The following is a 23,428-nucleotide window of genomic DNA, read 5'->3' as shown; positions in this document are numbered from 1 at the left end:
TTGGAGCCATGGAGGAGAGTGCAGCAACAGGGGTGCAGAGGGCAAAGCTGAGAGATTCCCGCACAGAGGATCAGAGCTGAGCAGCATTCACCAGCCCGAGAGGCTTGTCTGCTCACCTGCTGGGAAGGGTGGAGGCTGGGAGCTGGGACTCGGGCTTTGGAGGTCATACCCTAGGGAGAGGACTGGGGTTGGCTGCGTGAACACAGCCCGAAGGGGGCTAGTGTGCAGCTAGCCGGGAGGGAGGCTGGGAAAAAGTCTGGAGCTGCGAAGAGGTAAGAGACTTTTTCTTGCCTCTTTGTTTCCTGGTGCGCGAGGAGAGGGGATTAAGTGCGCTGCTTAAAGGAGCTCCAGAGACGGGCGCAAGCCGTGGCTATCAGCGCGGACCCCAGAGGCGGGCATGAGGCACTAAGGCTGCTGCTGCAGCCACCAAGAAGCCTGTGTGCAAACACAGGTCACTATCCACACCTCTCCTCCCGGGAGCCTGTGCAGCCCGCCACTGCCAGGGTCCCATGATCCAGGGACAGCTTCCCCAGGAGAACACACGGCATGCCTCAGCTGGTGCAATGTCACGCTGGCCTCTGCCGCCACAGGCTCGCCCCACACTCCGTACCCCTCCCTCCCCCTGGAGTGAGCCAGAGCCCCCGAATGAGCTGCTTCTTTAACCCTGTCCAGTCTGAGCGAAGAACAGACGCCCTCAGGTGACCTATACGCAGAGGCGGGGCCAAATCCAAAGCTGAACACCAGGAGCTGTGCAAACAAAAAAGAGAAAGGGAAATCTCTCCCAGCAGCATCAGAAGCAGCAGATTAAAGCTCCACAATCAACTTGATGTACCCTGCATCTGTGGAATACATGAATAGAGAACAAATCATCCCAACTTGAGGAGGTGGACTTTGGGACCAATGATATATATATATATTTTTTCCCTTTTTCTCTTTTTGTGAATGTGCATATGTATGCTTCTGTGTGTGATTTTGCCTGTGTAGCTTTGCTTTTACCATTTGTCCTAGGGTTCTGTCTGTCCGGTTTATTTATTTATTTTTTTAGTATAGTTTTTAGTGCTTGTTATCAGTGGTGGATTTGTTTTTTGGTTTGGTGGCTCTCTTCTTTCTTTTTTTCCTTTTTTTTAATTGCTTAAAATATTTTTTTAATAATTATTTTTTATTTTAATAACTTTATTTTATTTATTTTATCTTCTTCTTTCTTTATTTATTTCTTTTTTTTTTCTTCCTTTTATTCTGAGGTGTGTTGATGACAGGCTATTGGTGCTCCAGCCAGGTGTCAGGGCTGTGCCTCTGAGGTGGGAGAGTCAAGCTCAGGACATTGGTCCACAAGAGACCTCCCAGATCCACATAATATCAAATGGTGAAAATCTCCCAGAGATCTCCATCTCAACGCCAAGACCCAGTTCCACTCAACAACCATCAAGATACAGTGCTGGACACCCTATGCCAAACAACTAGCAAGACAGGAATACAGCCCCACCCATTAGCAGAGAGGCTGCCTAAAATCATAATAAGGACACAGACACCCCAAAATACATCACCAACTTGGACCTGCCCAGCAGAAAACCAAGATCCAGCCTCATCCACCAGCACACAGTCACTAGTCTCAACCACCAGGAAGCCTACACAACCCACTGAACCAACCTTACCCACTCAGGGCAGACACCAAAAACAATGGGAACTACGAACCTGCAGTCTGTGAAAGGGAGACCCCAAACACAGTAAGTTAAGCAAAATGAGAAGACAGAGAAACACACAGCAGATGAAGGAGCAAGGTAAAAACCCACCAGACCTAACAAATGAAGAGGAAATAGGCAGTCTACCTGAAAAAGAATTCAGACTAATGATAGTAAAGATGATCCACCCAAGAGGGAAGAGATGTGGGGATATATGTGTATGTATAACTGATTCACTTTGTTATAAATCAGAAACTAACACACCATTGTAAAGCAATTATACTCCAATAAAGATGTTAAAAAGAAAAGAAAAGAAAAGAAAGCCATAAAAAAAAAAAGACTGCTTTGGCTACTCGTGGTCTTTTGTGTTTCCATACAAATTGTGCAATTTTTTGTTCTAATTCTGTGAAAAATGCCATTGGTAATTTGATAGGGATTGCATTGAACCTGTAGATTGCTTTGGATAGTATAGTCATTTTCACAATATTGATTCTTCCAATCCAGGAGCATGGTCTATCTCTCCATCTGTTTGTGTTGTCTTTGATTTCTTTCATCAGTGTCTTATAGTTTTCTGCATACAGGTCTTTTACCTTTATAGGTGGCTTTATTCTTAGGTATTTTATTCTTTTTGTTGCAATGGTAAATGAGATGGTTTTCTTAATTTCTCTTTCTGATTTTTCATTTTTAGTGTATAGGAATGCTAGAGATATCTGTGTATCAATTTGGTATCCTGTGACTTTACTAAATTCATTGATTAGCACTAGTAGTTTTCTGGTGGCATTTTTAGGATTTTCTACATATAGTATAATGTCATCTGCAAACAGTGACAGTTTTACTTCTTTTCCAATTTGTATTCCTTTTATTTCTTTTTCTTCTCTGATTGCCGTGGCTAGGACTTCCAAAACTATGTTGAAAAATAGTGGTGAGAGTGGGCACCCTTGTCTTGCTCCTGATCTTAGAGGAAATGCTTCCAGTTTTTCACCGTTGAGAATAATATTTGCTGTGGTTTTGTCATATATGACCTTTATTATGTTGAGGTAGGTTCCCTCTATGCCCACTTTCTGGAGAGTTTTTATCATAAATGGGTGTTGAATTTTGTCAAAAGCTTTTCTGCATCTATTGAGATTATCATATGGTTTTTATCCTTCAGTTTGTTAATATGGTTTATTACATTGATTGATTTGCATATATTGAAGAATCCTCACGTATATTGAAGAATCCTTGTAAGTGATAAATGCCACTTGACCATGGTTTATGATCCTTTTAATGTGTTGTTGGATTCTGTTTGCTAGTATTTTGGTGAGGATTTTTGCCTCTATGTTCATCAGTGGTATTGGTCTATAATTTTCTTTTTTGGGGATATCTTTGTCTGGCTTTGGTATCAGGGTGATGCTGGCTTTATGGAATGAGTTTGGGAGTGTTCTTCCCTCTGTAATTTTTTGGAAGCGTTTGAGAAGGATAGGTGTTAACTCTTCTCTAAATGTTTGATAGAATTTTCCTGTGAAGCCATCTGGTCCTGGGCTTTTGTTTGTTGGAAGACTTTTAATCACAGTTTCAATTTCAGTGCTTCTGATTGGTCTGTTCATATTTTCTATTTCTTCCCGGTTCAGTCTTGGAAGGTTGCACTTTTCTAAGAATTTGTCCATTTCTTCCAGGTTGTCATTTTATTGGCATATAGTTGCTTGTAGTAGTCTCTTACAATCTTTTGTATTTCTATGGTGTCTGTTTTAACATCTCCTTTTTCATTTCTAATTCTATTGATTTGAGTCTTCTCCCTTTTTTTCTTGGTGAGTCTGGCTAAAGGTTTATAAATTTTATTATCTCAAAGAATCAGCTTTTAGTTTTATTGATCTTTACTACTGTTTTCTTCATTTCTTTTTCCAATAATGTATTTAAAAGCTCTAATAATTATATGAAAATAAACCAAATAGAAAGCAAAGAATGTAGAGAGTCTCTGGATTGACTCATTCAAAATCCTCTCCAACATCAATTCTATTGTGCCTTCCTGTGTGTAAACCTAACAGTTACATTCCGCCGTCTCTCTTAAAGGTAGAGTTCCAGGTGTAACTCAGGTTGCAACATTCAAAGAGGCTCTCCCTCTGAGTTATGTGGAGGGAAAAGAAGAGTTTGGGGCGTCCTTTTCGCCAATAGAGATCATTGCACCAGTGGCATATTGCTGTCAGCGGCAGTGGCTTTCAGATTCAACAGCTTCCTATTGTGGAAGAGCCAGCAGCTTCTGAAGTTCAGCCTATTTCTGCAGTCATCCCGACAATTCTGGGAGTTGTCTCTATCCCTGAAAAAAACCTCTTCACTAGTGGAGTGGATTCTGCTGCCTACCACTAAAAACTCTGTCTAAGACAATTGGTATAGTGTATCACTGAATCCTCAGTATAGCTGAAATGAACCATAATAGGAAAAGAAGAAGACCTTTGAAACAGTAGAGTCGATTCACTTAGTCTGCACCAGGTGTTGTGCTCTGCAAAGTGCTTGGAGTACAGCCCCTAAGGAGCTCCCCATGAGCATTTTTGTACACGGGTGTGGGGAATGGCGTGGTTTGGGAGGGGGGCAAGGAGAAGCTGACAGAGAAAAACAACCAAATATTAAACATGGCGGTAAGAGCAGCGTATTGTATAAACCTTACCACTGTTTGAAGCCTGACACCTTTTAAAATCAGAGAACTTAGGAAGGGAGGAAGGAGAAGAGAGAAGAAGGAAGGAAGGAAAAGAAAGGAAAGAGGAGGAATATCTGATGCTTGTAGATATTATTTGACCAGCATGATGTACAAACATTATCTTATTTAAAATACCATCATGGTATACCAGATACGTTGAGAATATTGGTCCTGTTTTAGAGATGAGAAAACTGAGGCTCAGAGTCTGGGATTTAAATCCACACCCATCTATACCAAGAACTTACACTGTTTTTAACTTAGTGTAGTGTGATGGGGATAGGGAGAGACAATAAAATTTAGGGTTATCTATACAAAGTTATTAATTTAATACCCAGTCCGTAGAATGAGATTTAAAATTGTGAGCATTTTTTCCCTTAAACTTTAATTACAGCTTGCTGAGTTTTCCTCTACATAAATTCAAATTTTTATACTATGGACATTTACGGGGCAAATTTGAAATGAGGACATGAATGTTTCTGGATATTGCTTACCACTCCTGAAAATTTTGCTGATTTGGCCTGATGGTTCCTATGAATAACTTTGCGAGGTGGGGAAGTGTAAAGTTTGGAGGAACAAGTTTACCAGAATGAACTATGATTAATGACAACACGTAATTCCCTTAAAGTTTTAAACTAAGAATGCATGTAAATGAATAACCTTTTTAAGGACAGACATGCTGCATCACCAGTAGAGTTTACTTAATTTATTTTGACAACTGCTTCTAATTATTTATATAACGCATTACATGGGTAATAAAAATGCTTAATAGGATAAGACCTCATTGCTATTTCAGATCAAGTGAGAAGTGTGTGTGTTGATTTGCCAGGCATTTGTGTGTGTGTGTGTGTGTGTGTGTGTGTGTGTGTGTGTGTGTGTGTGTGCATGTGCTGGGAGGATTCATTCAAAGAAACTTTTGAAATGTCAGGTGTAAAAAGAGATTAATTCCCACGTGGAATGTGAAAAAACTCTTCAATTGGTGAATACTGACAATTCTCAGCTGTGGAAAGCAATAGCTAAAATTTATTTTAGGTTAAATTATATTCTAAAGCTAATTTAAATGTTGGTTCTTGCGCGAGTCAACCTATTATATGTTAATCTAGCGCCCCCTTGTGTAATAGATTTTAATAAAGTTTGGGAGTCAGTATTTATATACTGTTTTCTGATAAAGTTCTGGTATCTATAATATATAAACAATTCTTACAACTCAGCGACAAAACCCCCAACTATCCAATTAAAAAATGAACAATGAATGTGAATGTACATTTCTCCGAGAAAGATATACAAAATGGCCAATGAGCACATGAATATTTGCTCAAATTATTAATCCTTAGAGAAACGCAAATCAAAACCACAATGAAATCGCACTTCACACACATTAGGATGGCTTATATACTATAGTTTGATTTCTAATTTCTAAAGGAATATTGGATCGTGATATTATTTTACCTTTTTTTTTGTATTTCGAAAGGCATACATAATAAAAAATATAGAAAGGAGTGAGACTGAAATTTTCAGGTTTACGTACTACGCCTATGACTGTCATTGAACAAAAACCACTTATGCATCAGGACATTTCTTAAGAAAATCAGATTCACTCTCAGGAATAAAGGAAAAATAACTTTGTAAAACAGGAGAATTTGTTCTGATTCTTGGAATTTCAGGGCAAGAAGAAAATGTGGAGACCTAGTGAGAGGCAGGAAGTGGTTGGCATTTTGTGTTTCCTGTGCAAATACTGCTGTCACCGTGTGAGGGCAGCACAGGCTAAACGGCATTATTAGTCCTTCATATGGAGCGTGGTTTTATGACAAATTTCTCTCCCCCCCCCTTTTTTTTTTTTTTGTGGTACGCAGGTCTCTCACTGCTGTGGCCTCTCCCGCTGTGGACTACAGGCTCCGGACGCGCAGGCCCAGTGGCCATGGCTCACGGGCCCAGCCGCTCCGCGGCATGTGGGATCCTCCCGGACCGGGGCACGAACTTGTGTCGCCTGCATCGGCAGGCGGACTCTCAACCACTGCGCCACCAAGGAAGGCCCCGAATTTCTCTTTTTAAAGAAGGTTGTGGTGCAGATACAGAGAACAGACTAGTGGTTACTGGTGGGGAGAGGGAAGGGGAGCAACATACGGGTGGGGAGTGGGAGGTCCAAACTATTGGATGTAAGATAGGCTACAAGGATGTATTGTACAACATGGGGAAGAGAGCCAGTACTGAACCCTCTAAATGGAGTGTAACCTTTAAGAATTGTCTATTTTCAAAAAAAAGACTCACTGTCTGTGTTCTTCTGTTCCCTTAATATCCTTCTGTTCCCTGAGATCCGTTCAAGGGCAAGCATTGCGGCCAGGCTTAAATCACAAAATGACTTAGGCCAAAAGTGGCTTCTCTTATGTCAAAAACTATAACTGGTTCTTTTCCTCGGGGGGATTCTTGCCCTATCTGCTTACAGAAGTATATTCTTCCTCATAGTAAGATTTTCAATGTGGCACAAAAACTTGTTTACTAATAGAACGAAAAAGCTTTAGTTTCTCTGTAAAAGGAAGTCAAAAGTATACAAACCTATGCACAGTAATGTTTTTAATTTTTTATATTATTTGGAAATGATCTAGATATTCAATGAATACCCATCAATCAAGTTATCTCAGTATGACTATAAAGTTTCAAGGAACCAAAAAGATTTTGGAAATTATTTTTAAGTACACATACCATAAAGTACAATTATTGTTGAAAAGTTTATTTATAAACTTATATCTCACTTACATCTATTTAATTTACTTGTTAATAACCGTTACATTTAGATTACTCATGAAAATTTCATTAGACTTTGAACAGGTAACCATGTTCTTAAGTTATCTTTCTTGCTGACAAATTCTGTGACAGAGATAACACGAGCTTATTTTAGTAAACCTAGGTAGAATAAAAGTTTTATATGTAATGCTGATGACTCTAAAGGCATGACTTCTAAAATTAAATCAACAAACTAGATTTTATTTATTAATGTGGGCAGAGAAAGTCAGCCCACCTTATCAGTAAACAAAGGATACTGTGGCCATGAAGCCATCAGTCACTGCAGCCACCCCTGATGGTGCTCCGTGAAGGTCTTCAGGATGGAGAAAAACAGGACACTGGCAGTAGATAGTTAAGGTGCATATCAAAGGAACAATTTCATTGACCCTAGACTCTTGCATCTTCTAATACATAGAAAAGCACTAAATTCTTTAACTTGAGAAGTCTGCTTTTGTTTAATTAGCGGTAATCTTTTGATGTTCTACTACCTGTTTTTTGTTTGTTTGTTTGAACTCCTATATATCCTGACTTCTCCCTTACCTCTTTGGAACAGTCCCTCAGAGCTATCTGAGAGGCTGTCTCCCAGACTTACGTCCTCAGTATGTCCCCTAAACAAAACATAATTATCAACTTTTAGATTGTGCATTTTTTTTAGTAGACACTAAAGACTTATCCTAGATCATGTGAACTTGAAAACACATTTGGGTTACTTTCAATATTTCTGAGAGTCTAGAAATACTTAATTCATATAGGCACTTATTTTTCTTTAAGCCAATTACATAGAGTTCTTTTACAGATTAATGTTGGCAATATTGTCTGCAGGTAGAAAAATATCACACATCTATAATGTACATACATAGACATACATAAACATATAGACAGATGAAAACAAATCTTATAACTTTTGTTTTAAAATTTTAGCTGTGAGATGGGTAAGATAACGCAAAACTCACTAGCTTATAAAAGAACAATTTGATCCAAATAGTGTTTCTGGCTGATGGCATAAGTTTATCTGTTCAGACAGCCTAAATTTTTTACTAACATTTGTGGAGTTTTAAGATTTTTCATTTGCCTAGATTCTAAGTAAATTTCCTTTCTTCCCCCGCTTCTGATACGAATGACCTCCTTGAAGTTTGCACTTCAAAGATACGACATAATTAAGAGTTCCAAGGGAAAACCAAGTAGAACATTTACATCTCAAAGGCACGGGGAAAAGGCAAGTTCCTCCAAGAAGGACTTTTGTTTCTTAAATTCAGATTTTTTTTTAATACAATATCTGCAAGCCTTTTGTGATGACTAGGGGAGGTTTGGGGATTGGTAAAAAGGATAGGTGGGCTTTGATTTGCTTCTAGAGCTGAATTCCGTTTCTTGTAAAGATTAGATTCGTAAACAAGTACAATTGTTTCTAATTCCTCTAGGGATTGGGTTGCAGCTTGAGTGACATCATAGGTTGATCCACCCATCTGACTATATTATCTTCAATTTGCTTCTTTAGATCAGGGAAATCTTCAACTTAGATAGAAATAAAATATTCCTCTGTTTGAGACTTAGAGCTTTGTCTTTGGAAGGTTTTTCTTTCCCTTTGGGTACATAGTTTCATGTAGCTTAAGGACAAATGCCTTAAAAGAAGTTTCTATCAGGCTCTGAATATCAGCTGCTAGTTTGGCCAACTTTTGACCATAGAGCTACTGAAAAAAATCCTTTCCAATGACTTGTCAGGTCTCAGTCGAGACAAACAAAGAAAACACTGAGCCCCCTAAAAATTAAGAGAGGAAGAAAGAAAGAAAGAAAGAAAAGGAAAAGAAAAGAAAGACAGTTCCTCTGAGGGCTGGCAATAATTGGTAGGACCCAAGCTACAAATGTGGTGCAACTCATATTCCTATTCCACCACATTTTGGGGTCCCCAACCTGATGGTTGCCAAGTCAAGTTCTCAGGACACAAAATGAAACAAACAGGAAGGTAACAGCTGTCCCAGGGAAAGAAAGGAGCAATAACTGATAGGTCTGGATTTGGAAAAGTAGGGACAATGTGAGATTATATTTTCCTTTCTAGACTGGCAGTACAGACAGAGATTTGGGAGAGCTGACTATCAAAAGAATTCTCATCCTTCTGTCAGTTTTCCTAGGATTTAATCTGTAGGCTCTGGAGTAACTTGGGTTTAAAGTAGAGTGTAGCTCCACTATTTACCAGAAGTTGTCAAGATTTTCCAATAATTTTAATTTTAGTTTCCCTTTGGCTGTTTAAGGGAATCACTGGTAGCAGTTACAGGAGAACCCCTTGGAGTCCCGTCAACACTGATATGGGCCCATAAGGGGGAACTTCGAGGGTAGATATGGGGGTGTCTGTAAGGCCACTAAATTGGTGTACTTTTTTTAATGGTTGTGTAGTCTCTTCAGAGTGGAGAGACAATTCAGACAGAAAATTAGTAGAATGAGTACTCAAGTAAAGGGTAGAAGGAAGCAGTAGATGTTATGTGTGCCTTAGAGTCTTTTGTTTTAGGTACCTCTTGTATCTTTAATTTTTCATTAGCCTTTTTCAAGGAATCTTTGAATAAAGTTACTTTGGAATTTTGAAGCTTTTTGGAAGCTTCTGCATGCCAATTAAAATAGGGATCCCATTCTGTTTGTTTGATTTGGGAACCCTTGCTTTCAAATGAACTTCTTAAATAAACGATTTTGTCTAATTGGAACATTCCTCATAAAGCCATTGTAGTTCAAGGTTGTCTTTAATAAGATTGGTCCATGCACATAAAGAGACACCATAATTTTTAAAAAATATTTATTTATATGTTTACTTATTTGGCTGCGCAGGGTCTTAGTTGCAGCACGCAGGATCTTCGTTGTTGCTTGTGGAATCCTTAGTTGTGGCATGTGGGAACTTTAGTTGTTGCATGTGAACTCTTAGTTGCAGCATATGGGATCTAGTTCCCTGACCAGGGATTGAACCCAGGCCCCCTGCATTGGGAGCACAGAGCCTTAGGCACTGGACCACCAGGGAAGTCCCATAATTTTTTTTTACATAAAACCGGCTGAGGTTCCTAAAGGGGGGGCATCCTTAGAATATTTAGACGACTGAGATCTAATTTTTGGAGTTTTCCTGAGGGCAAAGAAAAAAGTTCTAGATAGCTTAACGGGTATGCTTAGGGTTGGGACTTGGGTTTTTTTTTTTTTTTTTTTTTTGCGGTACGCGGGCCTCTCACTGTTGTGGCCTCTCCCGTTGCGGAGGCTCGGCGGCCATGGCTCACGGGCCCAGCCACTCCGCGGCATGTGGGATCCTCCCGGACCGGAGGCACGAACCCCTGTCCCCCGCATCGGCAGGCGGATTCTCAACCACTGCGCCACCAGGGAAGCCCCTGGGTATTTTTTGATAGTATGCCTTTCACAGGATACTTCTTTTTCCTGGTAGATGGCCTTAGCTCTATTTGACCCACGACCAGCTGTTCCTCCTTGGAGGGAATTTTCTTGCAGGTGGCTAGAGACCTGTTGTCAAACTTACTCATCCGTGACCACATTATCCTTACATGGGAATCTTGTGCTTTGGAGACAATTTTCTCTCAAATAAAGGTGACAAGTTCTTCAACACTGTTGGACTTCCCGGGTGGCGCAGGGGTGGAGAGCCTGCTTGCCGATGCAAGAAGCACGGGTTCGTGTCCCGGTCTGAGAAGATCCTACACACTGCAGAGCGGCTGGGCCCCTGAGCCATGGCCGCTGAGCCTGCGCGTCCGGAGTCTGTGCTCCACAACGGGAGAGGCCACAGCAGTGAGAGGCCCGCGTACCGTAAAAAAAAAAAAAAAAAGGTGACAAGTCCTTTAACACTATTTATGTTCTTGATTGGTGCCTACTGATTTTAGTTTTGCTCTCAGGGAAATTCACAGTTTAAGTCTAAACCAAGCACGCTCTAATTCAGAAACCGAAAGAGTACTCAGCAGAAGGACAATCTGTCCTTATCCAAATCCTGAATAAAGTCAGAGAATTAGACCAAAAGGAGGGAGCTCAAAATCCAGGAGGAGACTCGTCAAATCAGAAGCAGAAGGTGACCCAGGGAAGCACTGAGCTCAAGGCATTCAGTGCAAATACTTTGCTGGATTCCAAGGGTCATTGTCCCTTCAGGGGATCATTTTCTTCAGATCCCACATTCTGTCACCATTGAATGTCAGCCTAAATAAGGAGGTAAATTGAGGTGAGCTCAAATTACCAGAAATTGGGTTTATTTGGGAATAGCCAAGGAATTGCAATCTGGGAAACACAGGCAGGTCCGTTGAAGATTTGGGGTGGGTTGTACTTCTGGGCAAGGAGCTCAAAGAAGGGGAAGTCCAGCCGGAGTTAAAGCAGTAATTTCATTGGCTTGAGGGTGGGGATGTTCGTTGGTCAGGAGATAAGTCTTGGACTTCTATAAACCAGGCATTCACAGGAAATCAGTCTCTCATTTCCTAAGCTCCATTCTTCTGAGGGGGCATGCGTGAGATTCTCCATTTCATATATTCTGGTTCCATTTTAGGTTGAAACCCCTTCACCCTGGATAGCTCCCACTTATACGGGAGGTATACATGCTATAAAACTTCTGTTTGTTTTTCTCCTTTTAATCTGTCTTTTATTACAGAGGAGTCTCAGCTAAGAACCTAGAGGGGTAGAGGGAAAATTATTGCCCCCCCCAAGAAGAGTTAATTTAATAACTGCCTCAAATGGTGAAAAGAGAGTGTCATTTGTTTATTTTTTTCTGACTTTTCCTTCTGTTAGTATCACTATGGATTCGTGGATTTTTATAAATTCAATGAATTTCAATAAACTACAGTTATGGAGGGGGGAGGTTTCAAACCATCACAAATATAAGCAGTGGAAGACCCTTTAAGCTGGCTCCTGGGTCCTTTGCACATGACTCCATCAGCCTTTGAAAGTGTTCTTGCTCGCTTTGGGGCACCAAATCTGAATCCTTGGTATGAGAGACAAAAATTCCTGTTCTAAGAGAGCTAAAGGCAAATGCAGCGACATCATATCTTAGATATTTCAGTGAGCAAAGGTAAAAAATACATATTTTTAAAAAATGAGTTCCTATGGGTATTTCTAATCTTGTCATTACAGTATTTTTACTTAATTTCTTTAATTTTATAGTTTTATCTCCCTCCACTTATATTTCATCCTATAATGTAAAGAAACTACTTTTAAAAAAAATACCATAACACAACATTGTAAAACAACTATACCCTAATAAAAGAAAACAAAGAACACAAAAATTAAAACAAAAACAATACCAGTATTACCACTGAAAAAAGTTAAAACATTATTTTTCCATAGATTTTCTTCCCCTTAGAGTGCATCCCAGTAAGAATGTACAGTTGGGACTTCCTTGGTGGTCCAGTGGGTAAGACTCTGTGCTCCCAGTGCAGGGGGCTGAGGTTCGATCCCTGGTCAGGGAAATAGACCCTGCATGTGTGCCACAGCTAAAGAGTTCGCATGCTGCAACTAAGAGTCTGTGAGCCACAACTGAGTCCAGTCCGCATGCAGCAACTAAGAAGTCCGCATGCTGCAACTAAGACCCAGCACAGCCTAAATAAATAAATATTAGAAAAAGAAAAAGGAAAAAAAAAAGAATGTACAGTCAAGGTACTCTTTTTTAAAGTTACTTGAAATACATCTTTCCTCTGTGGAGTAACCCTAATAATTTAATATACAGCCAGGGTCATTTATTTTGTTTGGCTTTCAATTTCAGTCACTGAGATTTAAATAAAATGATATTCTTTAGCAGGTAATGACTCAGAAATCAGATCCCGATAAGAAATCTTCCTTCCATCCTGCCTCTTCCACCTCATTTCTCCCCACCATAGGTAATCATTTTTCATGGTGTCTTCTTTAGCCTCCTAATGTTTATTTTTGCAAGAGGATATTGCGTCTTATTTCCTTCCTTTCCTACACAAAGGGCAGCATATCATTTATTTTTATACTCCCTTGCTTTTGTACATAACCATATATGCCGGTGATCTCTCCACAGCGGTGTTATCGCTACCTTCTTCCAACTTCATATATTGAGTTTCCTAATCCAGCATCTTTTGAATAGTCTCACTACATTTAGGGGACAATGTAGCCTCACAATGGTAGATAGAGCCCAGAAAAGCTGATTCCCACACCTCCCCGCAAACCGTCCTCCCCCTTTCAAAATGGCATTCTTATATTTCCTGGGCTCCTCTAGTCAGGCTGAGCGGGCAGTGAGTGTTTGGGGAAGGCAGTTATGCATGACACCCCTTCTGATGGCCTTGGTGGCAGCAGGACGGTGAGGCTTCTGCGTGGTTCCAACAGTTCCTGGTACAGAAGCGTCCTGGGTGACTATGGCATTTGCAGATTTGATAAAGTCCACTTAATGGCATCAGGACAAACAGTAGCATCTGGTGGCAGCAGTCACTGTGAGGGCCCCCTTGTCAGGCCCCCTCTGTGGTGATGTCTGGGGGCTTGTTCCCAGAAACAGCCTTGAGCCTGGTTTTCCAGTCAACCCAACACTTCTCTGAGCTGCCTGGGATCCTTTTAATAAAATCCTTTTTCAGCTTAATTGGCCAGAGTATGTTTTCCTTGCTTACAACTAGGAACTCTGACCTAAATGCTCTTTATGAAAAAATAATGATTAAACAAGACTAAATAAAGAGAGTGAGGAAAAGGAGTGTACCATCTGTCCTTAGTTCATCTGTAATAGATTATCCTTGATGCACTCTCTCTCAGCCTGTCCTCAATATTTCTATTATGTTCATTTTTCTGCTTAAAAAAAGATAAAAGCAACCAAATTTTGAATTCTGCGTTTTGCTTCCTCCTTGTGTACCGGGATGATAATTGCAGATGGTAAACTGAAGTTTAGCCCTCTACCCAATGCCAGCATTTCTCAGCATCGAGGCTCCTTCTTTTGTTCTGGCATCCAAGATGGCTTTGAGGATGACTGCTCTCAAGATATGAATGGTAAAGAAAGAAGAGTCAAATTGTTGACTTTTGGGTCTCTACGGAGATTCTCGTGAACTCCCTCAGTAAGGGAGATGTTAATCTTCAAAACGTGATTTTCCGTTTCAAGAGCCAGGTATTTGAGGGTACCACGAAATCTGATTATTGGTTTTTGTTTTAGTCCGAAAATCTCATCTTTGAATATCAAGAGCAAAATCAGGAGAACTCACACATGAATGTTTATGCCAAAACACGGTGAGAAGAATGGGGGATATCGTAAAGGGAGGTTCGGGTTTTCTCCCACTTCTAGAGATGTGTGGCTGAGTGGGTCAGTGGACCTGGAGGTGCCTTGGGGTGATGCAGGAGCATGGGAGAGAGCTTTGTGACCTGGCTGCCCAAGAGCAGAGGGGCACAGCAGAAGCAGCCAATAAGGGACTAAAGGAACGGTTAACCTCAGCAGCAAGTATCCACAGAGAACTGTCTGCATAACAGACCCTTGCATGCCCCTGATGCCATGATCCTAGTCGAGTATTATCAAGCTCACTGCCTGGAATATGGGATCTAGGTAATAATGTTCTCCTGTTGTTATCACCTTATTATCAATAGGCTGGAGCACTTCTTGGTCACCGCTGGACTTAAGCACACGCTTCATTAAGTTACTATAGGCTAGAGACGTCCCTGGTGGTCCAGTGGCTAAGACTCTGCGCTCCCAATGCAGGGGGCCCGGGTTTGATCCCTAGTCAGGGAACTAAGATCCTGCATACCGCAACTAAGACCCAGTGCAGCCAAATAAATAAATATATTTTTTTAAAAAGTTACTGTAGGGGGCTTCCCTGGTGGCGCAGTGGTTGAGAGTCCGCCTGCCGATGCAGGGGACACGGGTTCGTGCCCCGGTCCGGGAAGATCCCACATGCGGCGGAGTGGCTGGGCCCGTGAGCCATGGCCGCTGAGCCTGCGCGTCCGGAGCCTGTGCTCCGCAGCGGGAGAGGCCACAACAGTGAGAGGCCCGCGTGCCGCAAAAAAAAAAAATAAAAATAATAAATAAAATAAATTAAAAAGTTACCGTAGGCTACTGAAAAGAGGGACTGGAGGACTCCCGAGAGAACACGGCGCACAGCCGTGCCCTGGGCACACTCAGACCTCCAGGGAGAGTCAGAGCTGGGAATGAAGTAGAATATTGGGTTTTGGGAGGTCAGAAACCTCACACCTCACTGGTGCCTCTGTCACTGATGTTGCAGGGGCTGGGTCAGGCTGTATAGGTTCAGGAGGAGGGGGAGGAGGAACAGGGGTCCTGTGAGGCTGACAGTGCAGAGAGAAGACATGGCAGAACCCCCAGAGACAGAGCCGGGAAAGCATAACACGACCTGGACAAGGCTGGTGTTGGGCGCTTTCTATGACTCCTCTCTTTATGCCTAACCGAACCCGGACACTGGGACTCCTCCGAAGATAGGGCACTCCAACTGGTTCCATGAGCTCCATTACTTTTGTTTTTCATCTCTTGATTCCTTCCCACGAATCTATAAGGCTCAGGCTGCTTTTTAGGGTTAACATACAAGTTTATAAGTAAAAACATATGGGAGTTTATCCTCCTTTCCTCATAATAGATTGTAAACTCCTCTGAGACGGAGGAACCCGCCTTCTACAAGATGCCTTCTATTATGTACTATGCAAACAGGGGAGAGTTTTCAAATATTAACTGACTGACTAGACCCCTCCATTCTGATGGGAATGCTGGCAGCTCCATCCTCAGCGTCACAGGTGAAAATAACAAATAGCACTAGATGTCCCAAACCTGTTTGTTTTTCTTTCCCAAGAGGACTACCTTGTGCTTCCCTAAGCCATTTCACCTGGTGGCTCATCAAACCGTAACCCTGCCCAACAAACTTGTCTGACAAATGACCTCACAGAAGCTGAAGCTAATAACCTTGAGATCAAACCAGGATTCCTGGCTTCACCTGTTGGCTCGAAGTATCTGGGCTGATTGCCCATGTTTTCTTAACTTTGTTCCACATTTAATTTTATTAAAAAACATTGTACTAATTGGCAAATTAATGAGGTTTCATAAGATAAAAATGTAAAACACTTAACACAGCTTTGACACCAAGCAAGCTCTCCCTACGTGAGCTAATCTTATTACCCGATCTTCAGAGATATCACCTTATTCATCCTTCTCTCCCGTAATCATATACCACTATATGAGAAAGCAATGTCTAAGTTGTTGAACTTTTTGCTTGATATATGTTTTAAGGTATGCCCCCTCCTATTTCTCCTGCATTTGCTACTTTCTAAAGTGGTCACAAATATTAGCACAGTAAGAAGTACATGAAAAGAAACTGCATTCTCTGTGCATTATTCATGGCCTTCGTTACCCAGAAAGGGCCAGCCTAGTTTTCTTTTGTTTTTGTTTTTTTGCGGTACGCGGGCCTTTCCCTGTTGTGGCCTCTCCCGTTGCGGAGCAAAGGCTCCGGACGCGCAGGCGCAGCGGCCATGGCTCACGGGCCCAGCCGCTCCGCGGCACGTGGGATCTTCCCGGACCGCGGCACGAACCCGTGTCCCCTGCATCGGAAGGCGGACTCTCAACCACTGCGCCACCAGGGAAGACCCAGCCTAGTTTTCTATTTCCACATGGACATTTTGCACAGCCCACATTCAGCGTGACTGGTAGCATCATGGCAGGTAATTTTTTATTCAGCCGGATCTAGACATCCACACAAGCCTAAATCTTGAAAAGAAAGCTGAAGCCCCTCTTGGGAAATTGCTTTGCAGGAAACGTACTGCCTTGTTTGGGTAGTGTGTCCACTCAGATGGATCTCTAAGGACCCTATGACGGGATTCAAGTCAGTAAAATGTGCAGGGGACGTTTTCCTTTTTTTTTTTTTTTTTTTTTTTGCGGTAGGCGGGCCTCTCACTGTTGTGGCCTCTCCTGTTGCGGAGCACAGGCTCCGGACGCGCAGGCTCAGCGGCCATGGCTCACGGGCTCAGCCGCTCCGCGGCATGTCGCATCTTCCCGGACCGGGGCACGAACCCGTATCGCCTGCATCGGCAGGCGGACTCTCAACCACTGCGCCACCAGCGAAGCCCCATTTTCCTGTTTTGAACTTGCTTCTCCTCCACCCAAGGAGGTAAGTTACCTTTGCCTACTATGGAGATTTCAATGAGGACTGGGAATGCCAATGTCAGCTTAGTTCAGTGGTTCTCAAATTTTCATCTGCTTCAAAATCATTTGAGAAGTTTGAGAAAAGTCAGAATCCAGGTCCTATTCACTCACTTCCCCCCTCCACACAGATTCTAATTTGCTAGACCAGGGAGGGGGTCCTAGGAATCTGCTTTTTTAACTCATCCACTGGGTGACTCATTGGCAGGTGGTACACAGACCACAATCTGAGAAACACTGGGAAGGCCCATTTACAGTCTCCCACTTAACAAGCATTTACTGGGTGCACAGGGTAAAACTGGGCATCAGGAGTAAAACTAGGCATGCAGTGTATTCCAAGAGAATACAAAGCACTGATGAAATAGACAGTTTTCAAAGCATGTTCACATCTTTTGTTTCCTCTCCACGTCAACCATGTGAGAGAGGCAGAGTACAGATTGGCTCTTAGATTGAGAGGCTAGTGTCTTTAGTGGCTAATTGATTACTTTTAACAAGATGAAATGCTTTTTGTGCTAGTCAATACTGAAGTTAGTTTTTTTTAAAAACAAAAGACTACTTTTTTTCTTCACTCTACTCATGAAGATATAACATTTAATTCCTATAACAGTGCCTTGTAACATTTCTAGATCACGGAACCCCACCCCCTCTTAAGAATCTGATGAAACTGAGGAACTGGCCTCTGAGTGTACAGAGGCACATGCCCATGAAACACTGCAGAAAATTCCATCCATGGACACCAGTCAATCTACCTTGTCCTAGAAGTTTGCTCTTTTCAAATGGAAATCTAACACTGTTTATTCAGCAAATATTTTTAGGGCACTTACACTAGGCGAAAGCACTGTGTTAGATGTGGGGTAGCAATTTGTGTTTTAACAAGCCCTCCAGGTGATTCCGATGTATGCTAAAGTTTGATATCCATTGGCCTAAACCAAAATGCTCCCCATAGGTTCAGATTTATTTGTGGGGGGCCATCACTGGTGTTTTTAAAACCTCTTCAGGAAATTTTCATACACAGGCAGAGTTGAGACTCACTGGTTTAAACGTTGGAAATGTGGTTTCTGGTCCCTGATAAACGCTCACCGTCTCCAAAGGAAGAAAATCCGATGTCCACACCTATGTATCTATGGCTCCCAGCATGCACGGTGACAGTAGGCTTGGAGTTTTAAAGCCGTCCATTACGACCAGGCAGCCCTTTTGCAGTCATAAGGTCACTTTGGAGGTGATGTTCCAATGCTCCTCCTCCTTCCAACTAATTTATTGTTTAAGAGCAGAAGCCCCAGGTCCTGCTTTCTAGTTAATTACTAAATATTAATTTATCTTTTAGAGTTGTTTTAATGGAAAAGACAAAACACAATCTCTGAGTGGTTTGTATGATACTAGAGGATAGAAAATCCATTCCTGGGGTGGAGGCTTTTAACTTCCAATTGCTGTCCTTAGTGACAAATCAATTTTTGTTACTGATCAGTTGCTCTGCTAACAGTTTCTGTTAAGACATCTATTTCACAACTAATGGAGAAATTGTTTTGGAGAGCTTGTAGGCTTTTGATTCACACGAGAAGAAATTTTTGCAAGTCACTGTCCTCTGGAATATCTGCGTAGGGTCACTAAAGTCGGTAAAAGACATTGCCTTGCCCAATAGAATGATTTTTATTAAATAAGAAAATAAACATATACATGTACATATAATTTTAAAATAATAGCCATTATTATTCATTATAATTAATCTACAATAAATTGAGCATTTATTATAGCTGGACACTGTATTAGACACATTACATACATTAGTTAGTATATTCTTCACCAGAATCATTCAAAGTTATTATTATCCCCATTTTGTAGATGTTGTTCAAGGTCAAATACTCCGGATTCAAAGCCAGACATTTCTGATTCCAAATCTATGAACTTTTCACAATATTGCACTCTCCTATTATGACACATAGAGTCCTAATATTCATATCATGCTTCATCAATTACCATGAGGAAGACTATTACGACAGAATTCCAAACTCCTCGTGTAACTGAACACTTAAAATGTTTGAGGGGAATTCCTTGGCGGTCCGGTGGTTAAGACTCAGTGCTTCCACTGTAGGGAACATGGGTTCAATCCCTGGTCGGGGCACTGAGATCCTGCAAGCGGTGCACTGTGGCCAAAAAAAAAAAAAAAAAAAAAAAAAATTTGAGGAACTAACTGCGCAACGCTCATCGTCACCCTTTCTAGTTCCTATGACAGCTGCCTCTGTTTTAAGCTGGTAAAATACTCTTATTCAGTATTGGGTTTATCTTGGCTGTTGTATGAGAGCCCGTAGAATGGATAACTTTGGAATTTTAACAGTAATTTCAATAGTAGTGAAGAGTGAAAAACAATCTAAATATTCATCATTCAAGTTAATTATGGCAAGATCATTTGATAGAATATTGATATCTCTTTAAAGCATTCTTCAAAAAATTATTCATAACATAGGAACTGTTCAGAAAATAATTCTAAGAGAATAAAACGAGATATAAAATTGTTCCCAATGAACAAAGTTGTTTGCAATGAACAACACATGTAAATACATAAGATATTAGAAAGTAACATAGCAGAATATTAGCAGTATTTATATATGAGAGGTAGGGTTGTGGGTAAACCTACATTTTCTTATTTTTTCAATATTTTACAATGGGCACATATCCATTTTTAATAATAAAAATATTATTTTGGTCTATCATCAGGAAGAAAAATAAAAATTATGAGGAACCTGACAGATTATTCAGTGAATAATTGAGTTGTCTAATTGAAATGATAAATGTCTCCAATCAGTCTCCTTAGAGATATTCATGTTTGGATATAAAACTTTCCTGAAACTGTGTCTGTTTTATAGAAAACCACACGTTACTAACACTTTGCTTGTGAGTTTGGCATTATAAAATATTGGTTTATATATATTCATTGTTTTCATGCTAGAAATAGCGTAGAAGGTGCCTGGTACAAAGTATGTTGTCAATAAGTATTTGCTGAATGAATGAATGAGTAGGAGACAATTTCTCAGGTTGTAATGCACAGAGAGGTCACCTTCTGTCTACTTTCTTTTACCGTTGCAATCTTGGATTCTTTTTTTTTTTAAATCAATCAGCTGGTATGTTTATGAGCATTGTCCTATAAATATTTTAATCATAATTTTCTCTAAGCCTTCTCTTGGAGAATTAGTGTAAATATGCTTAAAACAGAAATATGAATTCAACTAATACTAAAACTACATGTGTCTTAATGAGGGTGTAACTTCTTTTTGTCAATGTAGGAAAGAAAGCATCAAATCTTAAACTTGCATACAATTGTCTGAAATCCTTGAAAACAGTAAAAGCTCTTCCCAATAGCACAAATCTTCCTGGAAGTTCACTTGTAATAGAGTTTGGCAACAAAGTCCATGGACATTACACTGTAAATACCACTTATATCCCTGCTTTCAACAGCCTTGTTGGTAAAAATTTTGAAACTTTGGAAGTACTGTACCAGAAGGTAGACCTCAGTGGGAATGGAAAACAATGGATATTCCTAAATCTGAGAAAAGAGCAGTGACTGGATCCACCCAATTGAGAAACCACTTATCCCTAACTAAAGTTGTATTTTTATACTCTAAGGGCTTTCTGGCTGTTCTCCCAGTCTCTATTTGCCACTGACTCTCACAAACAATTTAGGACCACTTTTTTGAACAGATACAAATAAATCAGCCTATGGCATTTCAAGAAAAAAATTGTGTATCAAAACATTTTAAATTTACTATTTAGTTGCTTATTTATTTTTCCCATGCTTTGAGACTATGAAGAATTGGAGGGTGCTTTTAGGCAACACACATAATCTAATAATCAAAAATATACTAAAAATCAGGATCAGATAAAATGAAAGCGAACACACACACACACACACACACACACACACACACACACAAAATCAGCTTTGAGCTTCCTGGAAAACAGAGCCCCAAAGAAAAGTTCAAAAGAAGAAAACTTAACTTTCTCAGGCCAAGCAACACTTTATAGCATTCAGTTCTGAAAGAAATTACTCAGGGGACTTCGTGTAGGGAACACTTAAAGATATAGCACACAATAACTTCAATAATAACTCCACTGCAAATATAGATATAAGGCTGCTTATATCTAAGACTTATAATATATAAGGCTTCTTCTTATTGTGTCCTTCCAAAAAGATCAATTTCATGATACTAAAAAGCAACCCTGGGAGATCAGTCTGCAGTGAATCAAAACAGTGCACAAGGATATTACTTTCTTAGATTGTGGTTCAAACCCTGAATAAAACCTACATTAAAAAAAATCAGAATGGATGAATTGCTTCACTTGAGAACACTCATCTATTAATAGATGTAGGTATAAAGTGTCATTGATTGAAGGATGTTCCAGCCAAATACTGTAAAATCAACTAAAAGGGGAGTGGCCAAGTTGGCAGCGTAGGAAGACCCTGAGCTCATCTCCTCCATGGGCACACCAAAATTACAACTATTTATAGAGCAACTCTTGATGAGAAGAACTGGAAGACTAGCAGAAAAGATCTTCTACAATTAAAGACATAAAGAAGTAACCATGAGATGGGTAGGAGGGGCAGAGATATGGTATAGTCAAGATCTATACCTCCAGGTAGGCAATTTACAAATGGGAGGATAATTACAATGGCAGAGGTTCTCCTCAAGAAGTGAGTAGTCTGAGTCCTACATTAGGCTCCCAAGCCTGGGGATCCTGCACCGGGAATGTGAGCTTCCAGAATGTTTGGCTTTGAAGGTCAGCATGGCTTACTTTCAGGAGAGCCAGAGGGCTGTGGGAAATAGAGACTCCACTCTTAAAGGGCCTACACACAATCTCACATGCTCTGGAATCCAGAGCAAAAGCAGTAATTTGAAAGGAGCCTGGGTCAGACCTACCTGCAAATCTTGGAGTACCTCCCGAAGAGGCAGGAGGCAATCTGGGGGCATAGACACTGGCAGCAGAGCTCCTCGGTTGCATAGGACATCTCCTACCAAAGGCCACTTCTCCAAGGCCAGGAAACATAACCTACCAACAAGATACATAGAAATAAAATCAGCAAATTAGGCAAAGTAAGGCAACAGAGGAATATGTCCAAAATGAAGGAACAGGATAAAATCTCAGAAGAACTAAGTGAAGCGGAGATAGGCAATCTCCTCTACAGAATTCAAGATAATGATTATAAAGGTGTTCCAAGAACTCAGGAGAAGATTGGATGAACAGAGGGAGAAGTTAGCAGTTTTTAACAAAGGGTTAGGAAATATAAAGAAGAACCAAACAGAGATGAAAAATACATTATAAGGAATCAATAGTAAATTAGATGATACAGAGAAATGGATCAGCAAACTGGAAGACAGAGTAGTAGAAAACACTGAAGCTGAACAGGAAAAAGAAAAAAAAAAAAGAAGTGAGGACAGTTTAAGAGACAACATCAAGCACAGCATTTGCATTATAGGAGTCCCAGAATTAGACGAGGGAGAGAAAGGGGCAGAGAACTTATGTGAAGACATAATAGCTGAAAACTTCTCTAACCTGGGAAAGGAAACAGACATCCAGGTCCAGTAAGCACACAGAGTCCCAAATAGGATCAACTCAAAGAGGACCACAGCAAGACACATGGTAGTTAAAATGGCAAAAATTAAAGATAAAGAGAATATTAAAAGCAGCAAGGGAAAAGCAACAAGTTATACACACAAGGGAACTCCCATAGCACTATCAGCTGACTATTCAGCAGGAAGTCTGCAGGCCAGAGGGGAGTGGCAGCGTATATTTAAAGTGATGAAATGGAAAAATCTACAACTAAGAATATTCTACCCAGCAAGGCTTTTCATTCAGATTTGATGGAGAGATCAAAAGATTTAGAGACAAACAAAAGCTAAAAGAGTTCAGCACCACCAAACCAGCTTTACAAGAAATGTTAAGGCAACTTACCTAAGCAAAAGTGGAAAGGCCACAACTAGAAACATGACAATTATGAAAGGACAATCTCATTGGTAAAGGCAAATATACAATAAAGATAGTAAATCAGCCATGTATAAAGCTAGCAGGAAAGTTAAAATACAAAAGTAGTAAAATCATCTATATCCACAATATGTAGTTAAGAGATACACAAAACAAAAAGATGTAAAATATAATTTCAAAAACAGTAAACATTGGTGGGGGGGTTAGTAAAAATGCAGGGTTTTAAAAATGTATCTACTTAAGAGATCAGCAACTTTA

At 40.5% G+C, this 23,428-nt stretch overlaps 1 long non-coding RNA gene across 1 annotated transcript; it reads right to left on the bottom strand.

Annotated features, from left to right (window-relative positions):
• Positions 1 to 18,825: 18,825 nt before the first annotated feature.
• Positions 18,826 to 22,237, bottom strand: LOC137204972 (uncharacterized). The gene is made up of 2 exons (XR_010933933.1): positions 22,108 to 22,237; positions 18,826 to 19,338 (listed from the first exon to the last, which is right to left on the bottom strand). It is a non-coding gene; the product is annotated as an uncharacterized lncRNA (long non-coding RNA).
• Positions 22,238 to 23,428: the final 1,191 nt, after the last annotated feature.

The sequence above is a fragment of the Pseudorca crassidens genome, chromosome 13 (genome assembly GCF_039906515.1).
Source record: "Pseudorca crassidens isolate mPseCra1 chromosome 13, mPseCra1.hap1, whole genome shotgun sequence".
Lineage (NCBI taxonomy): Eukaryota > Metazoa > Chordata > Mammalia > Artiodactyla > Delphinidae > Pseudorca > Pseudorca crassidens.
This window is presented reverse-complemented; position numbering and strand designations above follow the sequence as displayed.